Source organism: Talpa europaea, assembly GCF_964194135.1.
Source record: "Talpa europaea genome assembly, chromosome: 11".
Lineage (NCBI taxonomy): Eukaryota > Metazoa > Chordata > Mammalia > Eulipotyphla > Talpidae > Talpa > Talpa europaea.
In genome coordinates this window covers 47,016,323-47,028,284 of record NC_140078.1, presented here as the reverse complement: position 1 = coordinate 47,028,284, position 11,962 = coordinate 47,016,323, and positions in this window count along the sequence as shown.

The window sequence follows — 11,962 nt, the reverse complement described above, 5'->3', positions numbered from 1 at the left end:
AATATTCCATGGTATATATATACCACATCTTCTTGATCCAGTCATCTATTTTTGGGCATTTGGGCTGTTTCCAAAGCTTAGCTATTGTAAATAGTGCTGCTATGAACATAGGGGTGCAGGTGTTCTTTGGAATTGATGTTTCTGTGTTCTTTGGGTAAATACCTAGGAGTGGAATTGCTGGATCCTGTGGAAGCTCTATGTTTAGTAGGTACAGAAGAACTCTTAATGTTAGTGAACTTTTCACAGTGTTTCAGCCCTGTTGGTCCAAAGCGCTGATTGGGCTTAGGTTGAGCAGTTGTGAATTTCCTCATATGTTGTGACTCTGAGAAGCCCGCATTCTGAGCAGTGTGTATTTTACCTAGTCTCCCGGGTGCAATCAAATGAGAGTAGCTCCCCTCACTAGAATTTAACTCTTAGTGGTAGTGCACTTCTCAGAGCCTTTCAGCATTGCTGGTCCAAAGCACTCTTGGGAGGTCACTGTAGCACTTATGATTTCCTCATATCTAGTGCTCTAAAAAGCCTTCCTTGAGAGCTGAGAGTGTTTACTATTATCCCGGTCGGAATCACACAGGGCTTGCCCCCTACACTAGCGTTTGGAGTCTTAGTGCAGTTAAAAGCCTACATTGAGGGCCTCCCCGGTGGCACAAGGGGTAAAGCACCGCACTATGAAGTAATCCACAGCCTCTGCAGAACAAGTTCGATCCCCAGCCAGCCAGGGAACAACCCACATGGCAAGGCAGGCCTCTCCTGTCTCGCCCGCTGCTCCCCTCAGCAGTGTATTTCAGTCAGTCTGCCTGTTCTGTTCCCTGCTGTCTCTGGTGGATCCTATCACCACCACCACCCCACATCTCTGGCCTATACCCCAGCTCTTGTATGCATAAATAAATAAATCTTTAAAAAAAAAAAAAAAAAAGCCTACATTGAGAGCTGTGAGTACTTGACTAGTTTCCCGGGCGGAAACACAAAGGGAACCTTAGCTCTTGTGATATCCCGCTTATCCAGTGTCTCTGAAAAGCCAGAATTTATGGCAGTGTATGTTTTACCAGTATCCAAGGCGGACTCACATACTGTTGCTTCCTACTGTCAGTGATGCTGAATCTCTATGGAAACTGCACTAACTAGCTAGTTCAAAGAGGAGTGAAAAGAGCAACAGCTAGTGATTCCGCCCTGGAAACTGAATGAAATAAACACAGTTCCCAATGGGGGCTCTTGAAAGTCACTGGATATGAGGGAAATCCCAAGTGCTTAAACAAAAAGGCACTATTGCCGGTAACGGTGACTCTCCACGGAAACTGCACTAAGACTCACAGTTCAAACCTTAGTGACAAGTGCTGCAAAATGTTATTCTACCTTGCAATCTGAGTAAAATGCACCTAGTTCGCAATTGGGACTCTGAAAATTCCCTGGATAGAAGAAAAAACTTAGATGGTCTAACTCCCTACAAAATGGCACTACTGCCAGTGATGCTTCTGAATCTCCAAGGAAACTGCAATAACACACAGTGTTCAAAGTGGAGTGAAAAGAGCAACTCCTATGTTCTTCTGCACTGGAAACTGAGTGAAATACACATAGTTCAAAAAGCGGTTTTTCAAAGTTACTGGATATGAGGAAAATCTCAGGTGCTGTAACTGCCTGCAAATCAGCAGTAATGGCGGTAATGCTGAATCACCATGGAAGCTGCACTAACTAGCTAGTTCAAAGAGGAGTGAAAAGAGCAACAGCTAGTGATTCCGCCCTGGAAACTGAGTGAAATAAACACAATTCCCAATGCGGACTCTTGAAAGTCACTGGATATGAGGGAAATCCCAAATGCTTTAACTGCCTGCAAAACGGCTCTATTGCCAGTAATGGTGACTCTCCACGGAAACTGCATTAAGACTCACATTTCAAAGTTCAGTGACAAGTGCTGCAAAATATTATTCCGCCTTGCAATCTGACTAAAATACACCTAGTTCCCAATTGGGACTCTGAAAATTCACTGGATGGAAGAAAAAACTTAGGCGCTCTATCACCCTACAAAACGCACTACTGCTAGTAAAGCTGAATCTCAAGGGAAACTGCAGTAACACACAGAGTTCAAAGTGGAGTGAAAAGAGCAACTCCTATGTTCTTCTGCAGTGGAAACAGTGAAATACACATAGTTCATAAAGCGGACTTAAAAGTTACTGGATATGAGGAAAATCTCAGTTGCTGTAACTGCCTGCCAAACAGCAGTAATGGCAGTAATGCTGAATCACTTTGGAAACTGCACTAACTAGCAGAGTTCAAAGTGTCCTGAAAAGATCAAAACCTGGTGATTGCACTCTGGAAACTGAGTGAAATAAACACAGTTCCCAATGCGGACTCTTGAAAGTCACTGGATATGAGGGAAATCCAAAATGCTGTATCTGCCTCCAAAACGGCACTATTGCCTCTAATGGTTACGCTCCATGGAAACTGCATTAAGACTCACAGTTCAAAGTTTAGTGACAAGTGCTGCAAAATGTGATTCTGCCTTGCAATCTAAGTAAAATACACATAGTTCCCAATTGGGGTTCTGAAAATTCAATGGGTGGAAGAAAAAACTTATGCGCTCTAACTCTACAAAACGGCACTACTGCCAGTGATGCGGAATCTCAATGGAAACTGCAGTAACACACAAAGTTCAAAGTGGAGTGAAAAGAGCAACTCCTATGTTCTTCTGCACTGGAAACTGAGTGACATACACACAGTTCACAAAGCGGACTTTAAAAGTTACTGGATATGCCTATTTTTTGACTGGATTATTTTCTTTGTTTTTGTTTAGTTTCATCAACTCTTTGTGGATTTTTGTGATCAGTCCTTTATCACTAGGGTTGTGTGCAAAAATGTTCTCCCAATCAGTGGGATTTCTCTTTATTTTGTTATTGTCTCTTTTGCTGTGCAGAAGCTCTTTAATTTGATGTAGTCCCGGGCCTCCCCGGTGGCGCAGTGGTTGAGCGCTGGGTTGCGAAGCTGCCCGCAGCCTCTGCAGTGCCAGTTCGATCCCGGCTGCTCCCCGGCCACGGGAGGAGGGTCCCACATGGCACACAGACCTCTTCTGCCGCCCGCTGCTCCCCTCAGCAGTGTACCTCGGTCCTTCTGCCTGCTCTGCTCCCCGCTCTGGCTCTGGTGAATTCTCTCACCCTCCCGTGCTTCTGACTGTACCCAGTGCTTGTATAAATAAATAAATAAAATCTTTAAAAAAAAAAAATTTGATGTAGTCCCAGCTGTTGATCTTTGCCTTCACTATCACTGCTTTGGGTGATATGTCTGTAAAGATATCTTTGAGGTGTATGTCATATAGTGTTTCGCCTATTTTTCCTTTTATATATTTTATGGTTTCAGTTCTTATATCTAGTTATTTAGTCCATTTTGAGTTGGTTTTTGTGCATGGTGTGAGGTAGTAGTCAAGCTTCATTCTCTTGCATGTAGTGACCTAGTTTTCCCAGCACCTGTTACTGAACAAACTTTCTCTTCTCCATTTCATATTTTTAGCTCCTTTGTCAAAGATTACTTGACCATAAATCTGTGGGTTTATTTCTGGATTTTCTATTCAGTTCCATTGCTCTGTGTGTTTGTTCTTGTCCCAATGTCATGCAGTTTTGATTAATATGACTTTATAGCATATTCTGAAGTCTGGGAGTGTGAATCATCCATTCATTTCTCTTTTTTTTTTCAGGAGAATTTCGGCTGTTCATGGTATTTGGTGGCTCTATATGAATTTCATCAATATAAGTTCTATTTCTTTGAAGAACATTATTGAAAATTTTATTGAAATAGCATTGAATCTTTAAATTACTTTTGGTAGGACGGCCATTTTAATAAAGTTAATTCTTCCAATCCATGAGCAAGGGATGTTTTTCCATTTCTGTGTGTCTTCTATTTCTTTAACAGTGTTTTATGGTTTTCTTTGTATATGTCCTTTACCTCTTTTGTTAGGTTTATTCCCCAGTATTTGATTTTTTTTTGTTTCAATAATAAAAGGATGGTTTTCTTGCTTTCTTCTTATTCAGATTTATTGTTTGTGTATAGGAAGGCTACTGATTTTTGCTTCTTGCTCTTGTATCCTCTACTAAACTGATTGATTCATTTGATTATTTTTTATGTGGAGTTTTTGGGGTTCTCTATGTATATTATATCATCTGCGGATAGTAATTGTTTTACTTCTTCCTTCCTTATTTGGGTTCCTTGTTTGTCTTTCTCTTGTCTTATTGCTCTGGCTAGGACTTCCAGTATTATATTGAAAAGCAGTGTGAGAATGGACATCCTTGTCTTGTTCCAGATCTTAATGGAAATGCTTTTAACTTTTCACCATTGAGACTGATATTTGCTATGGGCTAGTCATATATGGCCTTTATTATGTTGAGTTTTGTTGAAAATGGGATTGTTTTTGTAATTTACCTTTCTTCTGATGGAACAAACTTTTGTGTATTGATTTTTTGCCCTTTTCCTTTATTTATTATTTCCAGTAGATATTTTTGCCTGTCTTTGTATTTTCTATATTTATGATCATATCATAAGCAAATAGCAACTGTTTCACTTCTCTTCCAATCTGTATTTACTTTATGTCTTCTTGCCTAATGATTCTGCCAAGGAATTATTGTGATAATATTAGCTTACACCCCTGTATAGGACTCAGGGGAATAGGGTCACTTGCTCATGATGCATGTCACCACATCACACCCGCCGCCAAAAACCCACAGTTCTTCACCCAGAAGTCACCCTCCCATATTTGCTCTTTCTCCACCTCCCTTCCCTTCAGTGATCTCAATTCTCAGTCATATTTCTGACTTGTGCTCTGTTTTAGTTTTGTTGATTCCTTTGGTTTGTTTCTTAATATTCTACATGGGAGTGAAATCAACCTGTATTTGTCTTTCTTCTTACTTATTTCACTTTGCATAATTCCCTTCAGTTCCATCTATGTTGTTGCAAATGACAACAGTTTTCTCTCTCTCTCTCTCTCTCTCTCTCTCTCTCTCTCTCTTTAATAATAGCTGAGTAGTAGTCCATTGTGTTTATATACCACATTTGCCATTGGGTACTGAGGTTGACCTACTTTTCTGTATCACCTCTCTGGATGTTACTTCCAGTTTATGCTATAATTCTTTGTTTTTCCTTCATGGATACTGGCTTTACTCTGCTGCAGTATACACATGAGCATATGGAGGAGTAAGTCCAGCATCTTTGCTCTGCTACCATCTTTCTACTTTCCCTACTTGTCAACAATGAATTCTAAAGAATGCATGATAATCAGCACAGTTGATTCATAACATGGTGGATTAAATTATAATACTGATATAATTAATTTTCTTGCATCTCACTCTATTGCATATCACAGATACTGTGTTTATTAAATTGATGGTTTGTGGCAATTCTACATCCAGCAAATCTTTCAGCATCATTTATTTTTCCCAATATCATGTGTTCAGATTGTGTCTCCATCACATTTGGATAATTTTCCCAATATTCCAAACTTTTTAAATTTTTATTATAGTAATCTGTGATCAGTGTTCTTTGATGTTACTATTGTAATTACTTTGAGGCTCCCAAATCCTTTCTATAAGAGACAGCAAACTTAATAAATATGTACATTTTGACTGCTCCACTAACTGATCATTTTCCTCTTTCTTTCACTCTCCTTCATGTCTTTATTCCCTGAGGTGAAATTAAGTTAATATTGAAATTAAGTTAATTACTAACCTTACAATGTCCTCTAATTTGACAAGGGAAGAATAAAACATCTCTCTTATTAAACCAAAAACCACTGTAGATTAAATTTTAGTAAGGAAGACATGTCAAAAATCAAGGTAAGCCAGAATTTAGACTTACTACACTAAACAGTTAATCAGGTTGTGAACAGAAATATTCTTAAAGATTTATATATTTATTTATTTATACAAGAACCAGGGTACAGGCCAGATTCACGGGAGGGTGAGAAGATTCACCAGAGACAGAGCAGGCAGACTGACAAAATACACTGCTGAGGGGAGCAGTGGGAGAGACAGAAGAGGTCTGCTGCACCATGTGGGACCCTTGCCAGTTGGCTGGGATCAAACAGGCGCTGCAGAGGTTGTGGACAGCTTCACAGTGCAGTGCTCAACCACCTGCATCACCAGAGGCGGCCCAGAAATATTCTTAAAGTAAAGTAAAAGTGTTACTTTAGTGAAGAAATGAATAATTTGAAGCAAAATAGATTATTTGCTGATATGGAAGAAGTTAGTGGCATGGAGAGAAGATTGGGCTTGGTAAAACAGACCCTTAAGTCAGACCTAATCCAGAGCATGATCCTAATTATCTACAATTCTATGAAGGATGAGAGAGATGAGGAAGCTGCAGAAGAAAAGTTTGAAGCTAGCACAGGTTTGTTTAAAGTTTAAGGTCTATGAAAAGAAGCAGTCTCTATAACATAAAAGTGTACGATAAAACCCCAAGTGCTAATGTAGAAGCTGAAGCAAGTTATACAGAAGTAAGGTAAGATCTAGTAAGATCATTTGGTAATTAAACTAAACAACAGAATTTCAATGTGGGTGAAATAGCTTTAAATTAGTAGAAGATGCCATCCCATTCTTTCATAGATAGAGAGAACTCATGCTTGGTTGTAAAGCTTAAAAAATATAGACTGATTAGCTTATTAGGGTTTATTACATTTAATATAGTTAATACACTTTCTCACTCTGAATTGAAATCATTGCTCCTTTATCATTGCAAAAATCCCAGTGCCCTTAAGAATCATGTGAAAACTGCTTTGCCTATGCTCTATCAATGGAACAATAAGCCTAGATGATAGCATGTTTACAACATGGTTTACTGATTTTTTTATTATTGAGGAAACATTGGATTAGATAATTGTTGGTATTTTGAAAGTATACGATTCCCCCTTCCTTCCCCTGCCACACACACACACAGGTATAGCCACCATAGTGAATCTACCAACAAACTGCCCACACTCCACCACCAGAGTCCATTGTGCTCCCTTCCCTCTTTTTTTCTCACTCCTCCCGCACTCCTTACTCCTTCTGGATACTTCAGTTCTATAGTCAGCTCTCCAGGGTTAGTTTTAAAGCTTGTCTTCATCTAACTTTTAGTCTGGTTTCTATATATTCAACATATTCATGCTATATCTATCAACATCTCTATCATCTCCTTTGCATACTGTATTATGTTTCCATTTCATTTTCTTTTTTTTTCCCTTTTTTAAAAAACAGATTTATTTATTTATTTATTTATATAAGAACCGGGGTACAGGCCAGATGCACGGGAGGGTGAGAGGATTCACCAGAGACAGAGTGGGGAACAGAACAGGCAGACTGACAAAATACACCGCTGAGGGGAGCAGTGGGTAGGTCAGGAGAGGTCTGCTTCACCATGTGGGATTCTCGCCAGCCTGCTGGATTGAACCCATACTGCGGAGGCTGTGGACAGCTTCACAGCGAGGCACTCAACAGCCTGCGCCACCAGGTGAGGTCTTCCATTTTATTTTAAACATCTCATTAAACCAGAGAGTCAGCGACTGTCAGCCCTCTTCAGATTTTGTAAGATTCGTACTCTCCCATAGCAGAAGCAATATAGTTTTTGCCCAAGTTTTGGCCCAGAAAAACACAATGCCTTTTTTGTCTACTTATAATGGAGTTGGAGTAGCAGCTACAACTGGTGGGAGGTGACGTGGTTGTGGATATCTTATGGGAGAGATATCACCAGGGCCCTTTCCACTCTCTCTGCAACCTCTCTGGCAGTCAGGTCTATTGGCACAGCAGGTACAGAAGAGTGACAACTGTTTATTATGCCTAGGACACTGTGATGCTGCAAAAAGCACTCTCAAGGGAGAGCACAGTGCAGATTGCACCAGTTGCGAGGCAGCCCCAGCCAGTGGACATTTTGCTTGGACTTCAGTAATAGCATCTGTTTCTGTTTTTCTCTCCTCCTAGGTTACTTTCCTTTCTTGGGTTGAAGATTCCATACACTTGCATGGTTGGGAACCCTTATGCCACCCACAGTGTGACCAGCCCACATCTGACTCTTCTCCTTTCTCACCTTTAATTCCAGTTTCAGCTACTATTCTGAAGGTCTTTATCCATTTGTTGAGTATGGCAATCTCCTCTTTTACTAAATGAGACCAGACAAAGAGATCATCAAGTTCTTGTCTTCTCTTCCAGCAACAGAAAGACCCTCAGGCAGGAAGGTGGATTCAGACCCTGTGGCTTAGTGCTGGAAATCATTTGCTAGTGACTTAGCTGCTTGATTCCAAGGGGGGCATGGAATTTTGTTTTTGCCGCCTTCTGCAGCTACAGAAGTTCATCCTCTGTCTTCCATTTGCCTTATCTCCAGGGCCTGCATCTATCAGGCTACCTCACTGTGTTTCTTCACTGGAGAATTTTACAGCTACTGTCAATCCACCCTCCCTTGGCCCACACACAGCTGACATTCAGAAAATATTTTTATGCACCTGATAACTGGAAACTTTATGGAAAATATTCTTAAATATCACCTGGAACTTTATCATAACCCTCATCTCTTTTACATCTTATTAGGAATATACTTTATTTTGGGGGGGTAAGGGAGAATGCTTACTCTGCCTTCAGTATCTGAAAGAACCACCCAATTAAGTAAGTTGATCTATCCAGCACCTGGTTATAAGTATTTGTTGGGACGTTTAGTATTTGGGGGCCCTTCCCAACTTCGAGGAATAATTTCCTGTGAGTGGAATTTCATTTCCTCAGATATTACATTGAACTGCTTTCTGTTTTATTTCATTTATTCATGTTTTTTTTTCCCTCAGATTATTGCATCTACAGAAAATACAGGACATTCTTTGAAATCTGCCCCAATGTCCACCTCTGAGGAAATTGCTTCAGTTTGATGAAGTTCTCAGGAATGTGATTGCCCAAAAATCACATTTGTTCCAAGGTAAAATCACCCTGGGCTATTTGTTACCAACTCAATAGCGGTTAACAAGAAATTTATTGAAAAGTGGATTTGAAAACCACCTCATGTCTATGTCAAGTTCGGAGATAAGTCATGTTGATGTGCATACATATTTATGCTTGCAATGAAGACTCTAGTATATTGCAAGCAGAGCTCATCAAAACTGAATAAATAGTTCTGTCATGGCAAATGGTGCATCCTTCTGTTCACTGCCAGTCCGAAGTGGGGCTGGTGAGAGGCGATTTCCATAGCACCAGGGTCTGCTATACATTCACACCAGCATCTGAGAGGCTCAAGCTGGCAAGGGACCAGGGGGCATCACTGAGTGTCATTTTGTTCTGTCGCTTCCCCTGCTCTTCAGCATTGGGGAAAGAGAGCACACATCTGTTGGAAGAATGCCCTTTTTCAAACTTACTAATGACAGGGTAGTTTCACTTCTCTGCTCACCTTGGAGGTAGAAAATTTGTTCCAGGGAGGCTGGAACAAATATTTACCTTTTCATGGTCTAGAGAAGAAATGAGGGCAGGTCCTTTGAAGTACCTCACCCCACCTCTGCGGTAGCTCAGATTCCATTCTAATTATTCTTCGGAAAGAAAGACTGGGTCTACAATGACTTTTCTCAATTTTTTCTCTCAGGAACCTGCTTTAGGTGAATAATAAATCAATTTGTCAATCTTGCAGAACTTCCCTTTTGCTTATAAACATCAGCAAAGGACTCTAAACTGCATGGATCTGACCATTTGAAATTGGACAAAGATATGTTCTTTTGGGAGTTAAAAAGGCAAAGCATCACTTATAGTCAGGGAAATGCAAATTAAAGCCACATTGAGATACCACCTTACACCAGTAAGAATGGTGCATATCAAAAAAACTAGCAACAGCAAATGTTGGTGAATATGTGGTGAAAATGGAACTCACCTGCACTGCTGGTGGGAATGCAAACTGGTCCAACCCCTGTGGAAAGCTGTCCGGAGATTCCTCAGTCTACTAAAAATGGAGCTACCATGTGACCCAGCAATTCCACTCCTAGGGATCTACCCAAAGGACACAAAGGCATTGATTCAAAAGAGCACCTGTACACCTATGTTTATTGCAGCACTCTTTACAATAGGTAAAATCTGGAAACAACCCAAATGTCCAAATATAGATGATTGGATCAAGAAGATGTGGCATATATGCACAATGGAATATTATTCAGCAATCAAAAAAGATAAACTCATGCCATGCCAGGAGGAATTATGTTCAGTGAAATAAGCCAGAAAGAAAAAGAAAAATATCGCATGGTTTCACTTATAGCAGGAATATAGGGGAACCAAATAAGACATCAGTGTAAAAAAATAATAATAGTACAAAACACAACAAAGCAAAAACTGACAATTATAAATCAGAGACATACTGCAGGGGAGGAAGAGGGAGAGATTTCAGAGGGAGGAAGGGAGGAGCACAGGGGACTGAGGTGATGGTTGGTGCATGGGTGCATTGGTGAAGGAAACTCTATAAGGACTACACCTGAGGCTGGGGGTGGGAAGCAAATAATGTTTAAAAATAAACAATAATGTGAAAAAAAATATATATAATATAAAAAAAGCAAAGATCACCCCAATATAAACATGTTTCCCCGGAAAAACAAAACAGAACAGAACAAAACAAACAAACAAACCAAAAAAAAAAGGTAAAGCACAGTGAGTTTGTTTTCTCGTTATTTATTTATTTATTTATTATTTTTCATTTTTATATTCCCCATACAATTGCACTCCCCCTTATTTTGACCCCAATTCTTCCTTTCACGCTCCCCCCACAGTGTGTCTCTGGTTTATAGTTGTTTGTTGATTTTGATTTTTTCTTTCTTATAATTATTCTTTTTCCTGGGCCCTTATTTAGGTTTTCTAGATTCCTGCTATGAGTGAAACCATCTGGTATTTTTCTTTTTCTTTCTGGCTTGTTTTACTGAGCATGATCCCTTTCAGCTCCATCCATGTTGCTGAACATTGCATGAGTTTATTTTTTTGAATGCTGAATAATACTCCATTGTGTATTAGTACCACATTTTCTTGATCCAGTCATCTATTTTTGGGTATTTGGGTTGTTCTCCACAGCGAGATATTTTAAGTAAGCAATTTGATATGACATTCAAGAAATTTCGGCAATGTTCAGTTTTGCTTGTGTTGTGAATTGTGCCAGCACAATAAGGAGAACAAAAGACATGTTTTCAAAGAACACATGTTCTATTTTAAATTTTGATTTCTAACTATTTGTATTTGTAGTTCTTTGGATTTTGGAGAAAAATCGAAACCTTTCTAAATGTCACACCTTCCAACTCTCATTAATCTTTTCAGTTGATGAAAAATGCTACTGCTATGTGTCTGAATGGATGCAGGTCTGAAAGGGAGGCTCTCCTGAATCCTGGAAATTCCAGTGTCTGGGAGGGTCTCCTAGGGCTGATGTGCCATCACTACTTTTTCAATGAGACAATTGCCTTTAACAAACTACGTGGGTCAGTAAAGGATGATGTAAGTATTCATCAACTGTCTCTTCCAAGCGTACCAATGGAATCATTTTTAAGTTAAATCTACTGAGGATGCTAACATTTAACATGGGATTTTGCAAAAAAGCTGTTGACATCAGTGAACCTCACCTGATCCAGAGTACGTTCCTCCTAGCTGATTATTGTACCACTCAACCAATACATCCAACCTACTTGACATTACTGACATAAAAAAATAAAATACCAAGTATTTTTCTAGCAAAATGGGTTTATTTGCGAATAACAGAAGAATTACAGTTCAAAACAAGCAAGTTATAGCAAAAGCCATAGGCAAGAGAGGACATTATTTAATAGGAAAGAGGTGTTATTTAATAGGAAAAGAGGAGAAAGCTGTGAGGGATTGTTTTGAATCAAAGTGATTGATGGAAAGTAAGAGTTCAGAGTGGTGATGGTCTTATTGGATGGGTTGCTGGGAAATAAGAAATACTACTCCTCTGGTGTGGATTTCTCTTCCTGCTGTTTGTCAATAGTGCAGTTTTTCCTGTTGACTTCCTA